The sequence below is a fragment of the Somniosus microcephalus genome, chromosome 1, assembly GCF_052327205.1.
Source record: "Somniosus microcephalus isolate GS21.2 chromosome 1, FLI_Smic_1.0, whole genome shotgun sequence".
Classification (NCBI taxonomy): Eukaryota; Metazoa; Chordata; class Chondrichthyes; order Squaliformes; family Somniosidae; genus Somniosus; species Somniosus microcephalus.
The window spans coordinates 55,439,909-55,464,211 of record NC_140987.1 but is presented as its reverse complement, the minus strand read 5'-3'; the positions used below and the strand labels follow the sequence as shown (position 1 = coordinate 55,464,211).

The 24,303-nt window shown below is 51.0% G+C and overlaps 1 long non-coding RNA gene across 5 annotated transcripts in view; it reads right to left on the bottom strand.

Moving 5' to 3' along the window:
- Positions 1-15,317, bottom strand: part of LOC147124092 (uncharacterized) — a 36,944-nt gene extending 21,627 nt beyond the window's left edge. The window contains exons 1-3 of one of the 5 annotated variants that reach the window (XR_015077530.1): positions 14,349-14,821; positions 3,961-4,138; positions 429-591 (exon numbers count right to left, since the gene is read on the bottom strand). This is a non-coding gene — a long non-coding RNA (uncharacterized LOC147124092). The other 4 variants (XR_015077533.1, XR_015077529.1, XR_015077532.1 and 1 more) reach the window with 4 other exon arrangements.
- Positions 15,318-24,303: the final 8,986 nt, after the last annotated feature.

Below are 24,303 nucleotides of genomic sequence, written 5' to 3'. Positions count from 1 at the left end.
AGCAGTCATCACTACCTGCCTTGCCCTCCGGGGAGACGGTGGCCGAACTTGCCTACCCTCCTTGCGTTGCTGCATGCCGCTTGTTCCGGCAACTGGCTGATCCTCAGAGCCCCCCTCCCTCCCCTCCAGGGAACTACTATCCCCAGTCTGTAGATGTGTCAGCTCCCCTGAGATTGGAACGGATGGTCCGGCTTCCTCCTGATCCTCGCCTCCGGAGGCACTGGCACTGGCAGTTTCAGGGCGTTGAGCCCGAGTTGGTGATGCATCATCTGAAAGCAGGGAGGTGGAAGAGTGGCTTTAGCAAAAGGACAGGTTGGCGGAAAGGCATGCCAGATTGCGGCAAGGCTCTGGCATGGCTGCACACTGAGGAAGCATGCTGGCGGGGGGACCAAGTGGAAGGAAACAGCTGAAAAAGGAGAGAGCCTTACCCTCGCTGTCGGAAATGGGGTCGGCAGCTGCAGTGGTAACAGGACCAGACAGACATCCTCCAAGAATCTGGTGCACTCTCTCCTCGAGATCCGTCAGAGTGACGACTTGTGGAGGCCCGCCACCGGTTCGAGTCTGCTCCTTTCGCCTCGCTGCCAGCTTGGACTGCAGGGGAAAGAAGGGGAAGTACTGTAACATGATGCCTTGAGAGATCATCTCATGCCCCCCATGGTGCAAGAGCCCTTACATGAGGCCTTGAGAGATCATCGCATGCCCCCCATGGTGCAAGAGCCCTTACATGAGGCCTTGAGAGATCATCGCATGCCCCCCATGGTGCAAGAGCCCTTACATGAGGCCTTGAGAGATCATCGCATGCCCCCCATGGTGCAAGAGCCCTTACATGAGGCCTTGAGTGAAATGTCCATGTGTGTGCCCAGAAAGGGCCATGGGTGTTTGCTGACAGATGGCCATTGGGGCATCATGGCAACAGGGTGCTCGAAGTCAGGTGCAGATGGAGGGAATCAGAAGTTTGCATAACCAGCACTCACCCTAACGACCCGAGTGAGGTCGTTGAATTTCTTCCTGCACTGAACAGGGGTCCTGGTCGCCATGCTGTTGGAGTTGACCCTCTGAGAAACCTCCCTCCAAGATCGCCGTTAAGCCTTTTGATTCGGCCTCTTGCCATTGTCAGGATACAGAACTTCTCGACGGCGCTCCACTGCGGACACCAACTCCTCCAGAGCCTCAGTGCTGAAGCGCTTTGCTCTCTGTCTCACCTTCTCCATCCTGACCAAGTTTCTTGCGCCAGAGAAGGGCGAGCGCCGATTCTGAGGCCTACAGGGCATTGAGTGTGGCAGCTCAGGCTGACTGACCCACCCCTTTAAGAGCCGGCCGGCGCCTGGAAGTCTCGTGGTTTCCGGCAATTGAGATCACCTGCGCTGCGCCCGTCCGCGCCAATATTGGGTAGCGCCTGAACTTTTGCGCCTTGGGAGCCCCGTGCAACGTCTGAGTTCGCGCCTCAATCCCCTTTGGGGGCGATGCAACCCAATATCTCGCCAGGCAGCGACAAGTTTCGTCTGGCTATAAACTTTGCGCAGCGCCAGTTCTAACGCCTCAAGCGGGGCTATACCCAATTTCTAGGCCCATAGGTTCACGGGTCTGCTGTTTAACCCTTCCAACGCCACTGGGCCCTTTAATTGATTGAAATGGGAATTGTGAATCATTGCAGTTGAATATCCAAATAACATGAGTTGTTTTCGAGTCTTCTGGTATCACCATTGTGTCCAACTCGGTCAGAAAAAAAAGACATAGTAACCTCTATTTTCGCCTTTAGTTCTTCAAAACTTGGAATTATTCTATTGGATCTCTGTCCTTGATCAATATTCAAGCAGTCCAGTTTTTTTTTAAAAAGAGCTATTACATATTCTCTGGTGCATTTACCCCTTCAATGCAAATATCATATTAAGAATACTGTTTTCTAAAAATTAAAACTGTTGTGGAATTTTTTTCCCCTCATGTGTAGAAAGGCCCAAATTGTTCCCTGTTGTCTGCTGATACCACTCAGACAGCTGTTCGAAGGCAAACTGGAGTGGCTCTGTTTTCCTTGAATCAATGAAGTAATATTGAGCAACCCAATGCCACTAACACAAATATCTTTACAAGTGACTCCCCAGTGGAGGGCACCAACTAAAACAAATCAAGCACCCCTTCAACTAAAAATGCATGCAAGTATTATGTGGTGAATTAATTCTCATTGTTGATGAAACAAGCGATGCCTTGGGTTGCTCACTGATTGTGAAAGGGCAAACTAAAGTGATTTAAGAATGACTCTCCCTCTGATTTTCATGTTAATAGCTAATAATTTATCATATTACATTATGATCACTACTTCTGAACCTGCAAATTTTGAACCCACTCAGGCTTATTAGTAAAGTGTGGATTAACTATGCTTTCAACAAAATATATTCCTATTTCAGCCCTTTTGAAAGATTCTACTCCATAGCCTTTTGTGAGCCTTGGGTGTATAACTGCTGTCTTATTTGCGTTAACTGGTATCTACACCAATGGTCACTCATATACTTACACTAGGCCTAAAACTATCTGTTAGTCCTAACCTATCCTTATTAAATTGTCTGCCAAACACTGCGTTATCTCTGGCTTGTATTATTCAGTATTTACCATCTACGTGGGAAGAGCGGTTGACATTTGATACTAGTTCCTCACTTGCTTGTTCTTCTGGTCACTGTTAACTGCTGATTATAGTGATCACCTGGTCTTATTACCCTATTTAATTTCTGTTTTCTGCATTTTCATAGCTGTTGTTCATTCAAGAATCTTAATTAAAAAGCATTAAAGAGCAAAAAATCCACTTCCTCATTCTGATCTAATATGCGATTATTAAAACTGCTCACTTCTTAGCCTCCCTTTCCCCAGTACATTGTATCTGCATTAGAACATTTAAAATACATTTATTTATTTTGCCCCAGAGGCCTACAGAACATTAGCATGAATTTGTATACATCCTCCACCAATTATGTCTTGTTTACAACATAACCTTAAAACGCTGAAGTATTTAATTTAATACTTTAGAGCTGAACTGTTCAGAGTTCATAGGAAAGGAGTGTCCACAATTTTCAGAATCTCAGTCCTGAGGGATGTGGGACAAAATGGAGAACTTCAACACAATAATTAGGAGGCATAAACATGTCTTTAAACTTTTTGAGCAAATTGTTTTCAGAATGGTAACAACGGCTGTATAAAAAAAAAATCTGCCCATATTTCTGTACTAATTACATTGTCATTACAATTTTGCTTTGTAAGAAACATAAAAGGGAGTTCTGGCAGCTGGATTATCAAATGGTATCTGAAAAACATATCCAGCTTTTGATATTAAAAAGGAAGGTGTAGAATTTTTTTTAATTTTCCACATGTCATTTTCCTCCCCTCTTTTTAAGTTCCTCAACCAAGATGTCAGGCAGACAAGCAGCTCCCAGGCTTCTGCTTATACACTGTTCCAATGAAGCTCAACATAAGCTCGAGGAACAGCACCTCATCTTTCAATTAGGCACTTTACAGCCTGCCGGACTCAACATTGAGTTCAACAATTTCAGATCATAACCTTTGCCCCCATTTTTTTCGGACGGCAGCTGTTGCTGATGCTTCTGATATTCGAATTTACACCTCCTCAAGACCCATCTTTTGTTTATTCACTTGTCCCATTACCATCTCCTTTTGCCTTGCACCATCATCTCTTTTGTCATTTAATCACTTCTGCCTTCCACCCTATCACAGACCTTCCCTTTTGATAATTCCTTCCCTCCTCCCTTTCCCTGCCTCTGTACTTGCTTAATACCTCTCTAACTTTTTCAGTTCTGACGAAAAGGTCATCGACCTGAGACGTTAACTTTCTCTCTCCACAGATGCTGCCTGACCTGCTGAGTATTTCCAGCATTTTTCTGTTTTTATCTCTGCTTATACTAACGTGCAACTGGACTGAGGTGCAGGGCAGTGGTGTGGGCTAACTCAATCTCCTACCTCTCCTGTCATCTCAGGAATTATAATGATGTAGCTATACAACTGCTTGACGTCACAGCAATTAGTGCACAAATGTGATATACTACTTGGCCATCTTCAAGCCAGATAATGTAATTTCCCATTACGATACTGCCGCAAAACCTTCAGATACTCTTCCAAATCTTCAGATCAGACAATCCTGCAGAGAAATAAAACATCCATTGCTTGTACAAGTGTGTTTAGATTGTCTGTGTGACACATATTCAAGCACTAACCACTCTTAAGAGCAGAGATTCATTTTTTGGCAAAAGGTTCTGAAAAAAATGATAAATTTTGTTGCTTCTATTCACTGATTCTGTGTTTATTTAAGTTGGCGAAGTCTGCAACACTTTATAGTGCAGTAAATTGTCTGTTTTTCCACTTTTGGCAATCAGAATATTTTTTGGCTACTATTGTTCAGTTTGACACTTTTGGAACATCGGTTACATATGTAACACAAACAGTATTCACAATTTGCTAAATTGTAGCCAAAAATTACAGAGTTTAAAAAGCAGCATATTTAGAAAACATCTTCAAGCTCATCAAGATATTTTTCAACTAAGCCATTATAGCTATTGTTTTCATTATGCTTTTCAAACATATTCCCCATTTGTACTTTTTGTTTAGGAAAGACGGTTTTATGGACTGATTGATGAAACAGATTAAGTTTCACCTTTGTGACCTGAATTTAATCCTGCCCTGACATGTCTTCTTTCTTGAAGAGTTGGATCTCAATTAAATAAATAACCCATAAGCTTTTTTAACCACCTTATTAACTTGCCCTGCCACATTTAAGGATTTATGCATAGGGACACCGAGGTCTCTTTGCTCACCGCCACTTTTCAAAATTGTGCCATTTATATTATACTGTCTTTCCATATTAGTCCTCCCAAAGTGCATCACTTCACCCCATTGAACTCCATTTGCCATGCTTCTGCCCATTTCACCATCCTGTCTATGTCATCCTGAAGCCTATAACTATCCTCATCAGTATCTACTAACCTACTACTTTGCTAAGTTTCGTATCATCTGCAAACTTCATAATGCTGCTCCCTACATCCGAGTCTAGGTCATTTATAAAATTGAAAAGAATAATGGACGCAGAACTGACTCTTGGCAAACACCACTGCAAACCACCTCTCAGACTGAAAAACATCCATCCACCATCACCCTCTGCTTCCCACCCACCATCACCCTCTGCTTCCCATCCACCATCACCCTCTGCTTCCCACCCACCATCACCCTCTGCTTCCCATCCACCGTCACTCTCTGCTTCCCATCCACCGTCACTCTCTGCTTCCCATCCACCATCACTCTCTGCTTCCCATCCACCATCACTCTCTGCTTCCCATCCACCATCACTCTCTGCTTCCCATCCACCATCACCCTCTGCTTCCCATCCACCGTCACCCTCTGCTTCCCATCCACCATCACCCTCTGCTTCCCATCCACCATCACCCTCTGCTTCCCATCCACCATCACCCTCTGCTTCCCATCCACCATCACCCTCTGCTTCCCATCCACCATCACCCTCTGCTTCCCATCCACCATCACTCTCTGCTTCCCATCCACCATCACCCTCTGCTTCCCATCCACCATCATCCTCTGCTTCCCATCCACCATCATCCTCTGCTTCCCATCCACCATCACCCTCTGCTTCCCATCCACCATCACCCTCTGCTTCCCATCCACCATCACCCTCTGCTTCCCATCCACCATCATCCTCTGCTTCCCATCCACCATCACTCACTGCTTCCCATCCACCATCACCCTCTGCTTCCCATCCACCATCACTCTCTGCTTCCCATCCACCATCACTCTCTGCTTCCCATCCATCATCACTCTCTGCTTCCCATCCACCATCACTCTGTGCTTCCCACCCACCATCACTCTCTGCTTCCCATCCACCATCACTCTCTGCTTCCCATCCACCATCACTCTCTGCTTCCCATCCACCATCACTCTCTGCTTCCCATCCACCATCACTCTCTGCTTCCCATCCACCATCACCCTCTGCTTCCCACCCACCATCACTCTCTGCTTCCCATCCACCATCACCCTCTGCTTCCCATCCACCATCACCCTCTGCTTCCCATCCACCATCATCCTCTGCTTCCCACCCACCATCACCCTCTGCTTCCCACCCACCATCACCCTCTGCTTCCCATCCACCATCACCCTCTGCTTCCCATCCACCATCACCCTCTGCTTCCCATCCACCATCACTCTCTGCTTCCCATCCACCATCACCCTCTGCTTCCCATCCACCATCACCCTCTGCTTCCCATCCACCATCACCCTCTGCTTCCCATCCACCATCATCCTCTGCTTCCCATCCACCATCACCCTCTGCTTCCCATCCACCATCACTCTCTGCTTCCCATCCACCATCACTCTCTGCTTCCCATCCACCATCATCCTCTGCTTCCCATCCACCATCACTCTCTGCTTCCCATCCACCATCACCCTCTGCTTCCCATCCACCATCACTCTCTGCTTCCCATCCACCATCATCCTCTGCTTCCCATCCACCATCATCCTCTGCTTCCCATCCACCATCACTCTCTGCTTCCCATCCATCATCACTCTCTGCTTCCCATCCACCATCACTCTCTGCTTCCCATCCACCATCACCCTCTGCTTCCCATCCACCATCACCCTCTGCTTCCCATCCACCATCACCCTCTGCTTCCCATCCACCATCACCCTCTGCTTCCCATCCACCATCACTCTCTGCTTCCCATCCACCATCATCCTCTGCTTCCCATCCACCATCACTCTCTGCTTCCCATCCACCATCACCCTCTGCTTCCCATCCACCATCACTCTCTGCTTCCCATCCACCATCACCCTCTGCTTCCCATCCACCATCACTCTCTGCTTCCCATCCACCATCACTCTCTGCTTCCCACCCACCATCACCCTCTGCTTCCCACCCACCATCACTCTCTGCTTCCCATCCACCATCACCCTCTGCTTCCCATCCACCATCACTCACTGCTTCCCACCCACCATCACCCTCTGCTTCCCATCCACCATCACTCTCTGCTTCCCATCCACCATCACCCTCTGCTTCCCATCCACCATCACCCTCTGCTTCCCATCCACCATCACCCTCTGCTTCCCATCCACCATCACTCTCTGCTTCCCATCCACCATCACTCTCTGCTTCCCATCCACCATCACTCTCTGCTTCCCATCCACCATCACCCTCTGCTTCCCATCCACCATCACTCTCTGCTTCCCACCCACCATCACTCTCTGCTTCCCATCCATCATCACTCTCTGCTTCCCATCCACCATCACCCTCTGCTTCCCATCCACCATCACTCTCTGCTTCCCATCCACCATCACTCTCTGCTTCCCATCCACCATCACCCTCTGCTTCCCATCCACCATCACTCTCTGCTTCCCATCCACCATCACCCTCTGCTTCCCATCCACCATCACCCTCTGCTTCCCATCCACCATCACCCTCTGCTTCCCATCCACCATCACTCTCTGCTTCCCATCCACCATCACTCTCTGCTTCCCATCCACCATCACCCTCTGCTTCCCACCCACCATCACCCTCTGCTTCCCATCCACCATCACTCTCTGCTTCCCATCCACCATCACCCTCTGCTTCCCATCCACCATCACCCTCTGCTTCCCATCCACCATCACTCTCTGCTTCCCATCCACCATCACCCTCTGCTTCCCATCCACCATCACTCTCTGCTTCCCATCCACCATCACCCTCTGCTTCCCATCCACCATCACCCTCTGCTTCCCATCCACCATCACCCTCTGCTTCCCATCCACCATCACTCTCTGCTTCCCATCCACCATCACCCTCTGCTTCCCATCCACCATCACTCTCTGCTTCCCATCCATCATCACTCTCTGCTTCCCATCCACCATCACTCTCTGCTTCCCACCCACCATCACCCTCTGCTTCCCATCCATCATCACTCTCTGCTTCCCATCCACCATCACTCTCTGCTTCCCACCCACCATCACCCTCTGCTTCCCATCCACCATCACTCTCTGCTTCCCATCCACCATCACCCTCTGCTTCCCATCCATCATCACTCTCTGCTTCCCATCCACCATCACTCTCTGCTTCCCACCCACCATCACCCTCTGCTTCCCATCCACCATCACTCTCTGCTTCCCACCCACCATCACCCTCTGCTTCCCATCCACCATCACTCTCTGCTTCCCATCCACCATCACCCTCTGCTTCCCATCCACCATCACCCTCTGCTTCCCATCCACCATCACTCTCTGCTTCCCATCCACCATCACCCTCTGCTTCCCATCCACCATCACCCTCTGCTTCCCATCCACCATCACCCTCTGCTTCCCATCCACCATCACCCTCTGCTTCCCATCCACCATCACTCTCTGCTTCCCATCCACCATCACCCTCTGCTTCCCATCCACCATCACCCTCTGCTTCCCATCCACCATCACTCTCTGCTTCCCATCCACCATCACCCTCTGCTTCCCATCCACCATCACCCTCTGCTTCCCATCCACCATCACCCTCTGCTTCCCATCCACCATCACTCTCTGCTTCCCATCCACCATCACTCTCTGCTTCCCATCCACCATCACCCTCTGCTTCCCACCCACCATCACCCTCTGCTTCCCATCCACCATCACTCTCTGCTTCCCATCCACCATCACTCTCTGCTTCCCATCCACCATCACTCTCTGCTTCCCATCCACCATCACCCTCTGCTTCCCATCCACCATCACCCTCTGCTTCCCATCCACCATCACCCTCTGCTTCCCATCCACCATCACTCTCTGCTTCCCATCCACCATCACCCTCTGCTTCCCATCCACCATCACTCTCTGCTTCCCATCCATCATCACTCTCTGCTTCCCATCCACCATCACTCTCTGCTTCCCACCCACCATCACCCTCTGCTTCCCATCCATCATCACTCTCTGCTTCCCATCCACCATCACTCTCTGCTTCCCACCCACCATCACCCTCTGCTTCCCATCCACCATCACTCTCTGCTTCCCATCCACCATCACCCTCTGCTTCCCATCCACCATCACTCTCTGCTTCCCATCCACCATCACTCTCTGCTTCCCACCCACCATCACCCTCTGCTTCCCATCCACCATCACCCTCTGCTTCCCATCCACCATCACTCTCTGCTTCCCATCCACCATCACCCTCTGCTTCCCATCCACCATCACTCTCTGCTTCCCATCCACCATCACTCACTGCTTCCCATCCACCATCACCCTCTGCTTCCCATCCACCATCACTCTCTGCTTCCCATCCACCATCACCCTCTGCTTCCCATCCACCATCACCCTCTGCTTCCCATCCACCATCACTCTCTGCTTCCCACCCACCATCACTCTCTGCTTCCCATCCACCATCACTCTCTGCTTCCCATCCACCATCACTCTCTGCTTCCCATCCACCATCACTCTCTGCTTCCCATCCACCATCACTCTCTGCTTCCCATCCACCATCACTCTCTGCTTCCCATCCACCATCACTCTCTGCTTCCCACCCACCACCACTCTCTGCTTCCCATCCATCATCACTCTCTGCTTCCCACCCACCATCACCCTCTGCTTCCCATCCACCATCACTCTCTGCTTCCCACCCACCATCACTCTCTGCTTCCCATCCACCATCACCCTCTGCTTCCCAACCACCATCACTCTCTGCTTCCCATCCACCATCACCCTCTGCTTCCCATCCACCATCACCCTCTGCTTCCCATCCACCATCACTCTCTGCTTCCCATCCACCATCACCCTCTGCTTCCCATCCACCATCACCCTCTGCTTCCCATCCACCATCACTCTCTGCTTCCCATCCACCATCACTCTCTGCTTCCCATCCACCATCACCCTCTGCTTCCCATCCATCATCACTCTCTGCTTCCCATCCACCATCACTCTCTGCTTCCCATCCACCATCACCCTCTGCTTCCCATCCACCATCACTCTCTGCTTCCCATCCACCATCACCCTCTGCTTCCCATCCACCATCACTCTCTGCTTCCCATCCACCATCACTCACTGCTTCCCATCCACCATCACCCTCTGCTTCCCATCCACCATCACTCTCTGCTTCCCATCCACCATCACCCTCTGCTTCCCATCCACCATCACCCTCTGCTTCCCATCCACCATCACTCTCTGCTTCCCACCCACCATCACTCTCTGCTTCCCATCCACCATCACTCTCTGCTTCCCATCCACCATCACTCTCTGCTTCCCATCCACCATCACTCTCTGCTTCCCATCCACCATCACTCTCTGCTTCCCATCCACCATCACTCTCTGCTTCCCATCCACCATCACTCTCTGCTTCCCACCCACCACCACTCTCTGCTTCCCATCCATCATCACTCTCTGCTTCCCACCCACCATCACCCTCTGCTTCCCATCCACCATCACTCTCTGCTTCCCACCCACCATCACTCTCTGCTTCCCATCCACCATCACCCTCTGCTTCCCAACCACCATCACTCTCTGCTTCCCATCCACCATCACCCTCTGCTTCCCATCCACCATCACCCTCTGCTTCCCATCCACCATCACTCTCTGCTTCCCATCCACCATCACCCTCTGCTTCCCATCCACCATCACCCTCTGCTTCCCATCCACCATCACTCTCTGCTTCCCATCCACCATCACTCTCTGCTTCCCATCCACCATCACCCTCTGCTTCCCATCCATCATCACTCTCTGCTTCCCATCCACCATCACCCTCTGCTTCCCATCCACCGTCACCCTCTGCTTCCCATCCACCATCACCCTCTGCTTCCCATCCACCATCACTCTCTGCTTCCCATCCACCATCACTCTCTGCTTCCCATCCACCATCACCCTCTGCTTCCCATCCATCATCACTCACTGCTTCCCATCCACCATCACTCTCTGCTTCCCATCCACCATCACTCTCTGCTTCCCATCCACCATCACTCTCTGCTTCCCATCCACCATCACCCTCTGCTTCCCATCCATCATCACTCACTGCTTCCCATCCACCATCACCCTCTGCTTCCCACCCACCATCACTCTCTGCTTCCCATCCACCATCACTCTCTGCTTCCCATCCATCATCACTCTCTGCTTCCCATCCACCATCACCCTCTGCTTCCCATCCACCATCACCCTCTGCTTCCCATCCATCATCACCCTCTGCTTCCCATCCACCATCACTCTCTGCTTCCCATCCACCATCACCCTCTGCTTCCCATCCACCATCACTCTCTGCTTCCCATCCACCATCACCCTCTGCTTCCCATCCATCATCACCCTCTGCTTCCCATCCACCATCACTCTCTGCTTCCCATCCACCATCACCCTCTGCTTCCCACCCACCATCACTCTCTGCTTCCCATCCACCATCACTCTCTGCTTCCCATCCATCATCACTCTCTGCTTCCCATCCACCATCACCCTCTGCTTCCCATCCACCATCACCCTCTGCTTCCCATCCATCATCACCCTCTGCTTCCCATCCACCATCACTCTCTGCTTCCCATCCACCATCACCCTCTGCTTCCCATCCACCATCACCCTCTGCTTCCCATCCACCATCACTCTCTGCTTCCCATCCACCATCACTCTCTGCTTCCCATCCACCATCACCCTCTGCTTCCCACCCACCATCACCCTCTGCTTCCCATCCACCATCACTCTCTGCTTCCCATCCACCATCACTCTGTGCTTCCCATCCACCATCACCCTCTGCTTCCCACCCACCACCACTCTCTGCTTCCCACCCACCATCACCCTCTGCTTCCCACCCACCATCACCCTCTGCTTCCCACCCACCATCACCCTCTGCTTCCCATCCACCATCACTCTCTGCTTCCCATCCACCATCACTCTCTGCTTCCCATCCACCATCACTCTCTGCTTCCTGTCACTGAGCCAATTCCGTATCCATACTGCCACTTTCTCCTTAATTCTGTGGGCTTCCGTCTTCTTAACAGGCCTCCTGTGTGGCACTTTGTCGACTGCCTTCCGAAAGTCTATATATACATCTACTGCACTACAACAACAATAACTTGTATTTATATAGTGCTTTTAACGCAGTAAAATTTTCCAAGGTGCTTCACAGGAGCATTCTAAAACAAAATTTGACACCGAGCCACATAAGGAGATATTAGGGCAGATGACCAAAAGCTTGGTTAGAGGTAGGTTTTAAGGAGCGTCTTAAAGGAGGAAGGAGAGGTAGAGAGGCAGAGAGGTTTAGGGAGGGAATTCCAGAGTTTAGGGCCTTGGCAGCTGAAGGCACGGCCGCCAATGGTAGAGCAATTAAAATTGAGGATGGTCAGGAGTCCAGATTTAGAGGAGCACAGATATCTCAGAGGGTTCTGAGGCTGGAGGAGATTACAGAGACAGATGCAAAGTACTCATTTAATACTTTAGCCACGTCCTCTGCCTCTACATGAAGAGTTCACTTTGGGTCCTTAACAGGCTCAACTTTTTCCCTAGCTAACCTCTTACACTTTGTGTGTTTAGAAAATGTTTTAGGGTTCAATTTAATGTTGCCTGCTAATCTTTTCTCATAATCTCTCTTTGCCTCCTGTACTTTCCATAATCTTCCTGGTTATTAACTGAATCTTGCTCCTGATTTGTCAAAAGCCTCCTTTTTTCTGTTTTATTTTAACTTTTATTTCCTGTGTCATCCAGGGGATATTGGCTTTGGATGCTCTACCTTTTCCCTTCAAAAGGAATATGCCTAGTTTGTACTTGAACTACCTCTTCCACTAATCTCTTCCATTGCTCTGTTACTGCTTTACCCTGCAATCGCTTTTTCCAATCTACCTGTGCTCGGTCCCTTCTTAAATCACTGAAATTAGCTTTTCCCAGTTGAGCATTTTAACCTTTGATATTTTCTGGTCTCTTTCCATAATTACTTTAAACTGAATTATGTTGTGCTCACTGTTAGCTAGATGACTGTAACACACTTCACTTTGCCCTACTTAATTTCCCAGAACCAGATCCAACACTGCTTCCTTCCTTTTTGGACTGGAGACATATTGATTGGAAAAGTTTTCCAGTACACATACCAGAAATTCCTCTCCATCCCTATCCTTAGGTCTATATTTCCCCCCAGTCTATATTTGATTAATTAAAGTCTCCTAATATTACTGATCTATTTTTGTTACACGCCTTTGCAATTTGCACATCTATCTTCTTACTGTTTGGAGCTTTATAAAAAAAACTCCCAGCAATGTAACAGCTCCTGTTCTGTTCCTTAACTCAAGCCAAATAGATTCAGTCCTAGAACCATCCAGTATATCCTTTCTATTTAGAGCTACAACATCATCCTGAATCAATGATCCAAGCCCCCTCCTCTTTTTTCCTTCTCTATCATGATTGAATATTTGGTATCCAGGAATATTAAGAACCCATTCCTGGCCTTGTTTGAGCCATGTCTCTGTTAATGCAACCACTTCATAATCCTATGTGGCAACTTGCGCCAACAGCTCACCAACCTTATTAGTTACGTTACGGGCATTGACGTACATACAATTTAATACCTCCTTCGTCACTTTTGCTATTTTCCTCATTCTGGTCCCTGCAATTTTTGAGATATTTCTAATTTTACTTCTGTTTATATCTCTGTGTCCTCTGATCTCATTGCTGCTACTTTCTGGTTCACCTCCCCCATACAAATTAGTTTAAACCCTCCTCCCCCCGTACGAGTTAACCTCTCAGTGAGAACATTGGTCCCAGCTCAGGTGCAACCCGTCCATCTTGTACAGGTGCCCCTTCCCCCATAACCAGTCCCAATGCCCCAAGAATCTGAAACACACCCTCCTGCAACATTTCTCAAGCCACGCGTTTAACTGTACTATCTTCCTCTTTCTATATTCACTAGCACATGGCACAGGGAGTAATCCTGAGATTACTACCTTTGAGGTCCTGTTTTTTAATCTTTTTCCTAGTTCCTGAAACTCAGCCTGAAGGACCTCGGCACTTTTGTTTAACCTATGTCATTGGCTCCAACATGGATCACGACGTCTGGCTGTTCTCCTTTTTCTCGCTGAATGTCCTGTGCCCGTTCAGTGATATCCTTTACCCTGGCACCAGGGATGCAACATACCATTCAGGAATCATGTTTGCGGTTCCAGAAATGCCTGACTATGCCCCTATCAAAACCCCTACGACTGCTGCATTTCTACTCTTTCTTTTTCCCGTATGCAGTCAAATCTCCCACAATGCCGGGGGTTTGATTCTGACTGCATTCCTCCAAGGTGTCGTCACCCTCCCCGATATTCAGAATTGAAAATCGGTTAGCAAGTGCCACTGGCTTGGGGGATTCCTGCACTACCTGTGTCTTCCTCCTACCCTGTCTGGTGGTCACCCCAGTCCCTTACCTCCTGTACCTTCTGTGGCAGCGGACGACCACCTCCTGGAATGTCCGATCCAGGAAACACTGACTCCCGGATGCACTGCAGTGACTTCAGCTGCTCCTGAAGCTCCAAAACTCGGAGCTGGAGCTCACGCAACCAGCAGCACTTCCTACACACATGGTTATCCAGGATGCGCGAAGTGTCCTGGAGTTGCCACATAAAACAAGAGGCGCATGCAACGGGTCCCCACTGGTCTGCTATGGTAGTCAATCCTCTGACCTCTATATCACTGGGACCCTGGCCACTAAAACACTTGACTCTGAACTCAAAGTCTAAGACACTGAGCTCGAAGAAACTGATCTCTAAAAGACAGATACTAAAACAGTCAAAAAGTTAACTGAAAACACTGGAATTAGTATCCATCAATCTAAAACACAACAGAAACTACCATCAAGTCAATTATTAAGTGAAAAAATGAACAATTTAATAAAACAAACTAACACTTACTGGTTACCCACCAATCTGCACCTTCCGCGGCAGTACATCACTTTTGAATTTCTTTCTCAGTGTTCCACGTTCAGCTCGTGCTCAGACTCTGACTTACCGCACTCACTGACTCTCTGCTGCTGGATCTCCTGCTTTTATCTGTTGGCCTCTCACACTGTTTCCCCTCAGGCTCACTCTCTCTTCAATCAAATCCTTGCATTTTATTTCCTTAATCCACCCCTACTGAATATGTCAAAAAGTAAAATTTGTGATATAATAACCACATAATTCAGAGAAACAACATTAAAAAAAATTACTCTTCCCATCTTCCAAAGTCTCGTCTAAATTTCTCCTGCAACATCCTCTCCTCCTTCAGGGAATTCAGGCTTGCTTTCTATTTGCTCTTGTACCAGAAAAAAGTTGGGTCTTAGGTCCTGATCATTTTTTGGGCCCATGTACTCACTCACCCTTCGACTCCTGTTCTCCCTGCTCCTCTTGCACAAGTGACCTTTCAGGACTCTACACTCTTCCCATCATGGAGGCAGTGAACACAGCCACTGATTTTAGCTAGTGCAGTCGCTACCTGTGCTTCTGGCACACTGCTGCACAGTCTTCCAAAAGCCCAGCTCCACCATATGATCCCAAGTTCTAGGACTCCCAGATCTTATTCTCAAGTACCCCAAAACTCCAGACTACCCCTAACTCTCTCCCAAACCCCAGCCCACTTACCTTGTCCCCCTCCATTTCCTCCAAGCTCCATAATCTTCAGCCACTTTCTCTCTCACTTGCAGCCTCTCCCGACCAAATCCTGGTACACACCTCCAATCCGAATGCATGTTGGCTACCATCCTGCTGTGTGCCTTGAATTTAAAAAAATGTTAGAGGTAGAAATTGACAGCATCAGTAAAAGAACATATGCAAATAATATAGTGTGGTGGAGCCTCCAGGGGGACTTTGATCTAATGTACATAATTATCTTTAACAAATTATTAGCTACAGAATGAATCTGTATCTTTGTTCATATCATTGCATGTACATAGCGCGGTCCCTTTAAGAATGAGACCAAACGCGATGACGTCATCACATTGATCACGTGATCCTCCAGCAGCGGGAAAATGTGATGACGTCATGACGTCAGGCTGGGGAGCCGCCCTAGCCAGTCCTCGTGGAGCCAGCAAAGAGTACAGACCTGTAATGTAGTTCTCCTGTGTTTTTGTTTTAAACTCTGCTGATTAGTATTAAACATCGTTTGTTTGATAGACTGACTCAACCTCAGTCCTTTAGTTAGGAATCTAGCCATTCCTACAGTGGTGACCCCGAATTTTCGTGAACAATTTTCGCGGAAGAAGCGAAGCGTGACGAAACATGGAAGCGAACTCTGTGGCTTTGAAGCTCCCACAGTTTTGGGAACAACAGGCGGCCTCCTGGTTCATCCAAGCAGAAGCACAATTCGATCTCCGAAACATTGTTGCGGATCAGACCCATTACCTTTACGTGGTCTCCGCACTCGACAGCTCCACGGCCTCACGGATCATCAGCCTGCTCGAAAAAACCCCGGTTGACAGCAAGTATAATACTCTTAAAGCGCGGTTAATACAGGTCTTCGGGCTCACGAAGGCGGAGCGTGCCTGCCGGCTACTCGCTTTGCCCGGGCTTGACGATTCCAAGCCATCTGAGTTGATGAGCCAGATGCTCATGCTCCTTGGCTCAGAACCACAATGTTTCCTCTTTCAGGAGTTATTCCTGAGTCAACTATCCGAGCAGGTTCAGGCTGCCCTCGCCAGATCAGAAGCCACAGATTGCGCAGCACTGGCTGCAGAAGCAGATACGATTTATGCGGGCACGCAGCAACACTGCGCCACCACGAGGCACCCCTCCCCCGCGAACGCCGCCCCGACGCCTCCATCCCCCGGCTTGTGTTTTTACCACGCCCGTTTTGGCACGAAAGCCAGAGGCTGCCGCCCTCCCTGCACTTTCGCGACTAAAAAAAACCCGACATCAACACCAGCAGCAACTCCAGAAAAGGAGGACCGAGTCTGAGGGACGTTCCGCGGCCGCGATGGCGATTGGAAATTCCGGGATGCTCCTCTACATTACAGATTCCCTCTCAGGCCGGCACTTTTTATGCGACACCGGGGCGCAGTGTAGCATCCTTCCTGCCTCAGCACTCGATACTCAATTTGGGATGCACGGCCCCTCCCTCGTGGCAGCTAATGGCGGGGCCATTCGTTCCTTTGGCAAACGGCGGGTCCAGGTGTGCTTCGGCAGGCAACGGTTTCAGTGGGAATTTATTACAGCCAAGGTTTCGCAAGCCATCCTCGGCGCAGATGTCTTATGCGCCAACAGCTTCTTGGTGGATGTAAGAAATCGTCGATTGGTCAATGCGGCCACCTTCCACTCCATCCCTTGCTTCCGCAGTTCCGCAATGTCACACACTGTCTCCTGCGCGTTGCCCTCGCCGGACGATTTCACTCGCCTATTAGGTGAATTCCCGAAGCTGACCAAGCCCACTTTCTCCTCCTCGGCCACTAAGCATGGTGTCAAACATCACATTACTATGACTGGCTCCCCGGTTTACGCGCGAGCTCAGCGCCTGGAACCCGGCAAGCTCGTGGCTGTGAAGGCAGAGTTTGCCACGATGGAACGGCTGGGGATTATTCGCCGGTCGAATAGTCCCTGGTCCTCGCCTCTCCACATCGTCCCGAAGCCCGGCGGTGGATGGCGGCCATGCGGGGACTACCGACGCCTTAATGACGTCACTACTCCCGATCGGTACCCGATCCCGCATATACAGGATTTCTCTGCCCATTTGGCGGGAAACTCAATCTTTTCCAAGGTCGACCTCGTCCGTGGCTACCACCAAGTTCCCGTACACCCGCAGCACGTCCAGAAAACGGCTGTCATCACTCCCTTTGGACAGTTCAAGTTTCTACGGATGCCATTTGGGCTCAAGAACGCTGCACAGACTTTTCAATGACTAATGGACTCGGTCCTGCGGGATCTTCCCTTTTTATTTGTCTACCTTGACGACATCCTGATAGCCAGCTCTACCAAAGAGGAACACGTCTGCCATCTCCGCACTCTCTTTTGGCGCCTCAGCCAACATGGCCTCATAATCAACCCGGCCAAGTGTCAGTTCGGCCTACAACAGATTGACTTCTTGGGCCACCGCATTACTTCGGAGGGTGCAATTCCGCTGCAGTCAAAGGTCGAAGCAATTACGGCATTCCCAAGGTCGCAGTCCACCAAGGCTCTTCAAGAATTCCTGGGCATGGTGAATTTCTACCACCGCTTTGTGCCCAAGGCAGCACGACTCATGCAGCCCCTCTACGAGGCCCTCAAAGGCAAGGCCGGAAAGGATACAATAGCCTGGACGGTCGAAATGGACAACGCTTTCGACAACACAAAAAACACTCTAGGCAATGCAACTATGTTGGCGCACCCTCTGCCAGGTGCCACCATTGCCCTTACCATCAACGCTTCTGACTATGCCATAGGCGCTGTGCAGGAACAGTGGGTCAATGGGACATGGCAACCACTGGCATTTTTCAGCCGCCAACTCCGGCGCAACGAACGCAAATACAGCACTTTCGACCGGGAGTTGCTGGCGCTGTTCCTGGCTATCCGCCATTTCCGTTTTTTGTTAGAAGGACGTCCCTTCACTGCGTTTGTAGATCACAAACCACTGACCTTTGCCATGGTCAAGACCGCCGAACCGTGGTCGGCTCGACAGCAGCGACAGCTAACTTTCATTTCAGAATTCACGACAGACGTCCAACACGTAGCTGGCAAGGACAACTTGGTAGCTGATTGCCTTTCTCGCGCGACCGTACGGGCGGTCCAGCTGGGCATCGATTATGCCCTCATGGCTACCGATCAGGCATCCGACCCTGAAACACAGGCGTATCGCACCGACACCTCTAGCCTCCAACCGACCGATGTGCAATTCCACGCTGCAGGCACCTCGTTACTCTGCAATGTCTCCATGGGAGATCCCCGCCCGATTGTTCCAGTCGCCTGGCGCCGCAAAGTTTTCGACGCCATACATGGGCTTTCGAATCCTGGCATGAAGGCATCTCAAAAATGAATGTCGGCTAAGTTCGTCTGGAGAGGAATGCGTAAGGATATCCACGACTGGGCTAACACCTGCGTCACCTGTCAAACATCTAAGGTGCAACGTCACATTAAGGCCCCATTGGCCACGTTCGCAGTTCCAGAACGTCGATTCGACCATGTCAACGTGGACCTCGTCGGGCCGCTTCCACTGTCGCAGGGGTTCACACACATCCTCACCATGGTCGATCGTACTACTAGATGGCCAGAGGCAGTTCCTCTGGCGTCTACTACGTCCGCTGATGTCGCCAGAGCATTCCTCTCCTCGTGGGTCGCACGTTTCGGCGTTCCGGCGAACATTTCTTCAGACCGCGGTCCACAGTTCTCTTCCAAGCTCTGGAACGCTGTGGCCCAGGGTCTCGGCACCAAGCTTCACCGCACCATGGCCTATCACCCGCAAGCAAACGGTTTGTGCGAATGTTTCCACAGATTGTTAAAGGCATCGCTGAGGGCCAGCCTCCAAGGCGCCGGATGGGTGGATAAGCTGCCGTGGGTCATGTTGGGTCTCCGCACGGCACCCAAAGAGGACCTGCAATCATCCACCGCGGAGCTTGTGTACGGCCAGCCACTCCGCGTACCTTGAGATTTCCTGCCGCTTCCAACTGAGCCATGGTCCGCAGCCGAACAACTCAGCAGCCACCGGGAAACAGCCAGGGCTTTTGCGCCTATCCCAACTTCGGATCATGGCCTTCCATCTTCACACGTACCAGCGGAGCTGAAGAATGCTGAATTTGTATTCATTCGTCATGATGCCCATAGGGATCCGCTCAAGGCCCCTTACACAGGCCCTTTTCGCGTACTAGAGACAGGCGACAAGAGTTTCTCTGTAGACATCGGTGGTAAACCCGACCACATATCCATTGACCATCTCAAACCGGCACACCTGGACATCGACCGGCCAGTAGACTGCACAGCCACCACGACGTGGTCGACCTCCCGCTACATCCACGCCAGACCGAAGGCTTCCGTCCGCCAGCCCGCCCGCTGTTCAACAACGTCCACTCCAAGAATACAGGAGTCGCTCTGACAGGCTTGTCAGACCTCCTAGTCGATTGACTTTTACTGTTAAAGACAATTCTGGGGGGGCGCATGTGGCGGAGCCACCAGGGGGACTCTGATCTAATGTACATAATTATCTTTAACAAATTATTAGCTACAGAATGAATCTGTATCTTTGTTCATATCATTGCATGTACATAGCGCAGTCCCTTTAAGAATGAGACCAAACGCGATGACGTCATCACGTTGATCACGTGATCCTCCAGCGGCGGGAAAACGTGATGACGTCATGACGTCAGGCTGGGGAGCCGCCCTAGCCAGTCCTCGTGGAGCCAGCAAAGAGTACAGATCTGTAATGTAGTTCTCCTGTGTTTTTGTTTTAAACTCTGTTGATTAGTACTAAACATCGTTTGTTTGATAGACTGACTTGACCTCAGTCCTTTAGTTAGGAATCTAGCCATTCCTACAATAGAGAGATTGTGAGAGATACAGAACAGTGAACAAAACTTGCAAAGTGAGAAAAACTAAAAAAAAGTCAAAGACAAGTAGAGAGAAAGACACCTTAATGAGGAAGTATCAGAGCGAGAGAGAGAGAGAGAGAGGAAAGAGAGTCAAAGACAAACAAAGATAGAGAGAAAAAAACAGCACCAGAGTGGAAAACAACAAGAGCTTACAAAAAGACAGGCAATTTTTTTTTCTCCCCATGAGCAATGCTACACACGAGGTCAACTTAAAAGTTGGGTGATGAAAAAGGTCGTAATGTAAGAGTCTCTGCACTCCTAGCAAAGAATCTAATAAACTCACTGGAAGTTAACAAGCTGAGTTTAATGTATTAAAACTTTACAAAACAAGAAAATGCAGGAGAAGCTCTAAACAGGTCTTTTCTCTATCACTCCACACGAGGACTGGCTGGCCACGCCCTCTACCTCTGACGTCATGACGTCATCACGTTTCCCGCCGTTGGGAACGTCACATGACCCACGTGATGACGTCATCGCGTCAGATCGCAATTTTATCGATCTAGCTCTGTTTAACCAGAGCCAACATTGAAAGGTAATAACATTGATTAAAGACAATTATATAAGTCACTGTGAGAGTCTCTTAGTGGTTTTGCCACATACGCCCCCCCAGAATTGTCTTTAACGAAAAGAGTCAATCGCTGAGGAGGTCGGACAAGTCTGTTGGACCGACTCCGAAATTCCCAGAGGGTAAAACGCTGAGCAGGCGGCGAGCTGGTAGGTAACACGGCGCTGTCAGGTGTGGCGACGGCCGGCCGCGGCACGGAGGCTGTGCCAGCTCGATCGGTCGTTCGAGGTCTAGGTGCGCAGGCTTGAGGCGATCGATAGAGATGTGATCTGGCTTGCCCCCGACGTCAATCACGAAACTCTTGTCCCCTGCCTGCAAAACCTTGAAGGGCCCGGCATAAGGAGGTGCGAGCGGGGTACGATGGCCGTCTTGGCGCACAAACACGAACTTGGCTTTCGACAACTCCCCCGGGACGTTAGATGAAGGCAAACCGTGCTGTGAGGTCGGAACTGGGCGGAAACAGCGGGCCGCATCCCGGTGGGTCTCTCTTTGCGTGGCCGCGGACCATGGTCATGTAGGGGACGGCAGGAATTCACCCGGGACTCGAAGTGGTTGCCCGTAAACCATCTCCGCTGCCGTTGACTGGAGATCTTCGGCGCCGTGCGGAGTCCTAACATCACCCACGGCAGTTTATCGACCCAGGATTCATCCAGCAGGCTGGCCCTGAGTGATGCCTTCAAGGAATGGTGGAACCGCTCGCACAAGCCGTTCGCTTGCGGGTGATAGGCCGTAGTGCGGTGGAGTTTAACGCCCAACACGGAAATCACCTCGTTCCACAGTTCGGACGAAAATTGCGGCCCCCGATCCGACGAAATATCCGCAGGGACACCAAAATGGGCTACCCATGATGACACGAAAGCTCGAGCAACATCCGCAGAGGTGGTGGACGTCATGGGGACTGCCTCCGGCCACCTTGTGGTGCGATCTACCATCGTCAAAAGGTACGTAAAGCCCCGGGAAGGTGGAAGCGGGCCCACTAAGTCGATGTGAATGTGATCAAATTGCCACTCCGGAACCTCGAAGGTGGCGAGCGGGGCCCTGACATGCATGCCGTTGCACCTTGGCCCGTTGGCAAACAACACAAGTGTTCGCCCAGTCTCTGACGTCTTTGCGTATTCCCCTCCATACGAATTTGGAGACCAGCAGCTTTTGCGATGCCCGCACTCCAGGGTGCGATAGGCCGTGTATGGCATCGAAAACCGCTCAACGCCATTTAGACGGAACAATCGGATGGGGTGCACCCAGCGAAACATCGCAGAGTAGTACCTGTGGAATGGAACGGCACATCCCTCGGCTGGAGGCTGGTTGGAACCGAACGAAAACCCTGGGTCTCCGGGTCGGCCGCTTGGTCAACCGCCATCTGCGTGTAGTCAATGCCCAATTGGACGGCCTGGACGGTGGCACGGGATAGGCAATCGGCGACGACGTTGCCCTTACCGGCCACATGCCGGATGTCGGTGGTGAACTCCGATATGTACGTCAGCTGCCGTTGCTGCCGAGCCGACCATGGTTCCGCAGACTTGGCCATTGCGAACATCAATGGCTTGTGGTCAACAAACGCGATGAAGCGGCATCCTTCGAGGAGGAAACGAAAATGGCGGATGGCCAAAAACAAAGCCAACAGCTCTCGATCGAAAGTACTGTACCGGCGCTCATGCCGTTGTAGCTGGCGGCTAAAAAAGGCCAGAGGTTGCCACGCGCCGTCAACCCACTGCTCCTGGACGGCCCCCACCGCGTAGTCTGACGCGTCCGTCGTGAGAGCGATGGTGGCTCCCGGCAGGGGGTGTGCTAACATGGTCGCATTGGCGAGCGCAGCTTTCGTCTCCTCGAAGGCGCGATCCATGTCTTGCGACCATACCACTGGCTCCTTTCCCGTCGTGCCTCTGAGGGCCTCGTAGAGCGGACGCATGAGCTGTGCTGCCCTGGGGATGAAACGATGATAGAAGTTCACCATCCCCAGGAACGGATTTCGGTTTCGGGAACGCCGCGATTGCCTCCACCTTGACTCGAAGAGGCATAGCCCCAGTGGGGGTTATGCGGTGGCCCAGAAAATCAAGTTGCGCTAGGCCGAAACGGCATTTGTCCGGGTTAACGATAAGGCCATGCTGCTGAAGCCGTCGGAAAAGGACCCGAAGGTGCTCGAGGTGTTCCTCCTTGGAGGTGCTGGCAACCAGAATATCATCCAAATAAACAAATAAAAAGTCAAGGTCCCGCAGGACTGAATCCATGAGGCGCTGAAACGCCTGTGCCGCATTCTTAAGCCCAAAGGGCATTCGTAGGAATTCAAAAAGTCCAAAGGGGGTAATTACCGCTGTCTTTTCGACATCTTGAGGGTGCACTGGCACCTGGTGGTAACCACGGACAAGGTCGATTTTCGAGAAGATGGACGTCCCCGCCAAATGGGCTGAGAAGTCCTGTATATGGGGAATGGGGTAGCGGTCGGGCGTCGTTATCTCATTGAGGCGGCGATAATCACCACAGGGCCGCCATCCCCCGCCGGGCTTGGGGACGATGTGGAGCGGATAGGACCAGGGGCTACTGGACCGACGGATGATCCCCATTTTTTCCATCACGGCGAACTCCGCCTTCGCTGCCGCTAGCTTGCTGGGCTCTAAACGTTGCGCCCTGGTGTAAACGGGAGAGCCGGTAGTCGAAATATGATGCTCCACTCTATGCTTGACGGTCGGAGCTGAAAAGGTGGGCTTCGTCAGCTCGGGGAACTCCTCGAGGAGACGGGCAAAATCATCGGGCTGTGGCCGCGCACATGAAATCGTGTGTGATGCAGACGTGTTGCGCGCCCCTGAAATATCGTCGAGTGTGGCGGCGCGAACGAGACGTTTATTTTTCACGTCTACCAACAGGCTGTTGGCGCCCAAAAAGTCAGCACCCAACAGGGCCTGCGAGATATGAGCGGTGACGAAATTCCAGGTGAAAAACTGTCCACCGAAACGCACTTGGACGAGCCGCGTTCCGCAAGTGCGAATCGAACCCCCGTTGGCCGCTTGCATAGGGGGACCCCGTCCGCCGGAGCGAAGGTCGATGACCGAGGCGGGAAGTATGCTGCATTGCGCCCCCGTGTCGCATAGAAAATGACGGCCCGAGACGGAGTCGGCTAAGTAGGTGAGATTCCCGGAAGCACCGATCGCCATCGTGGCCGCGGGGGAAGTACCAGGACCGGCGTGCTTGACTCGTGGCGGTCTATTCGACGGTCTGGTAATGAAACTGCACGGTGGGCGGCAGCAGCGGGCCTTCGGGCCGAAACGAGCATGGTAGTAGCAGTAACCGGTCATCGGAG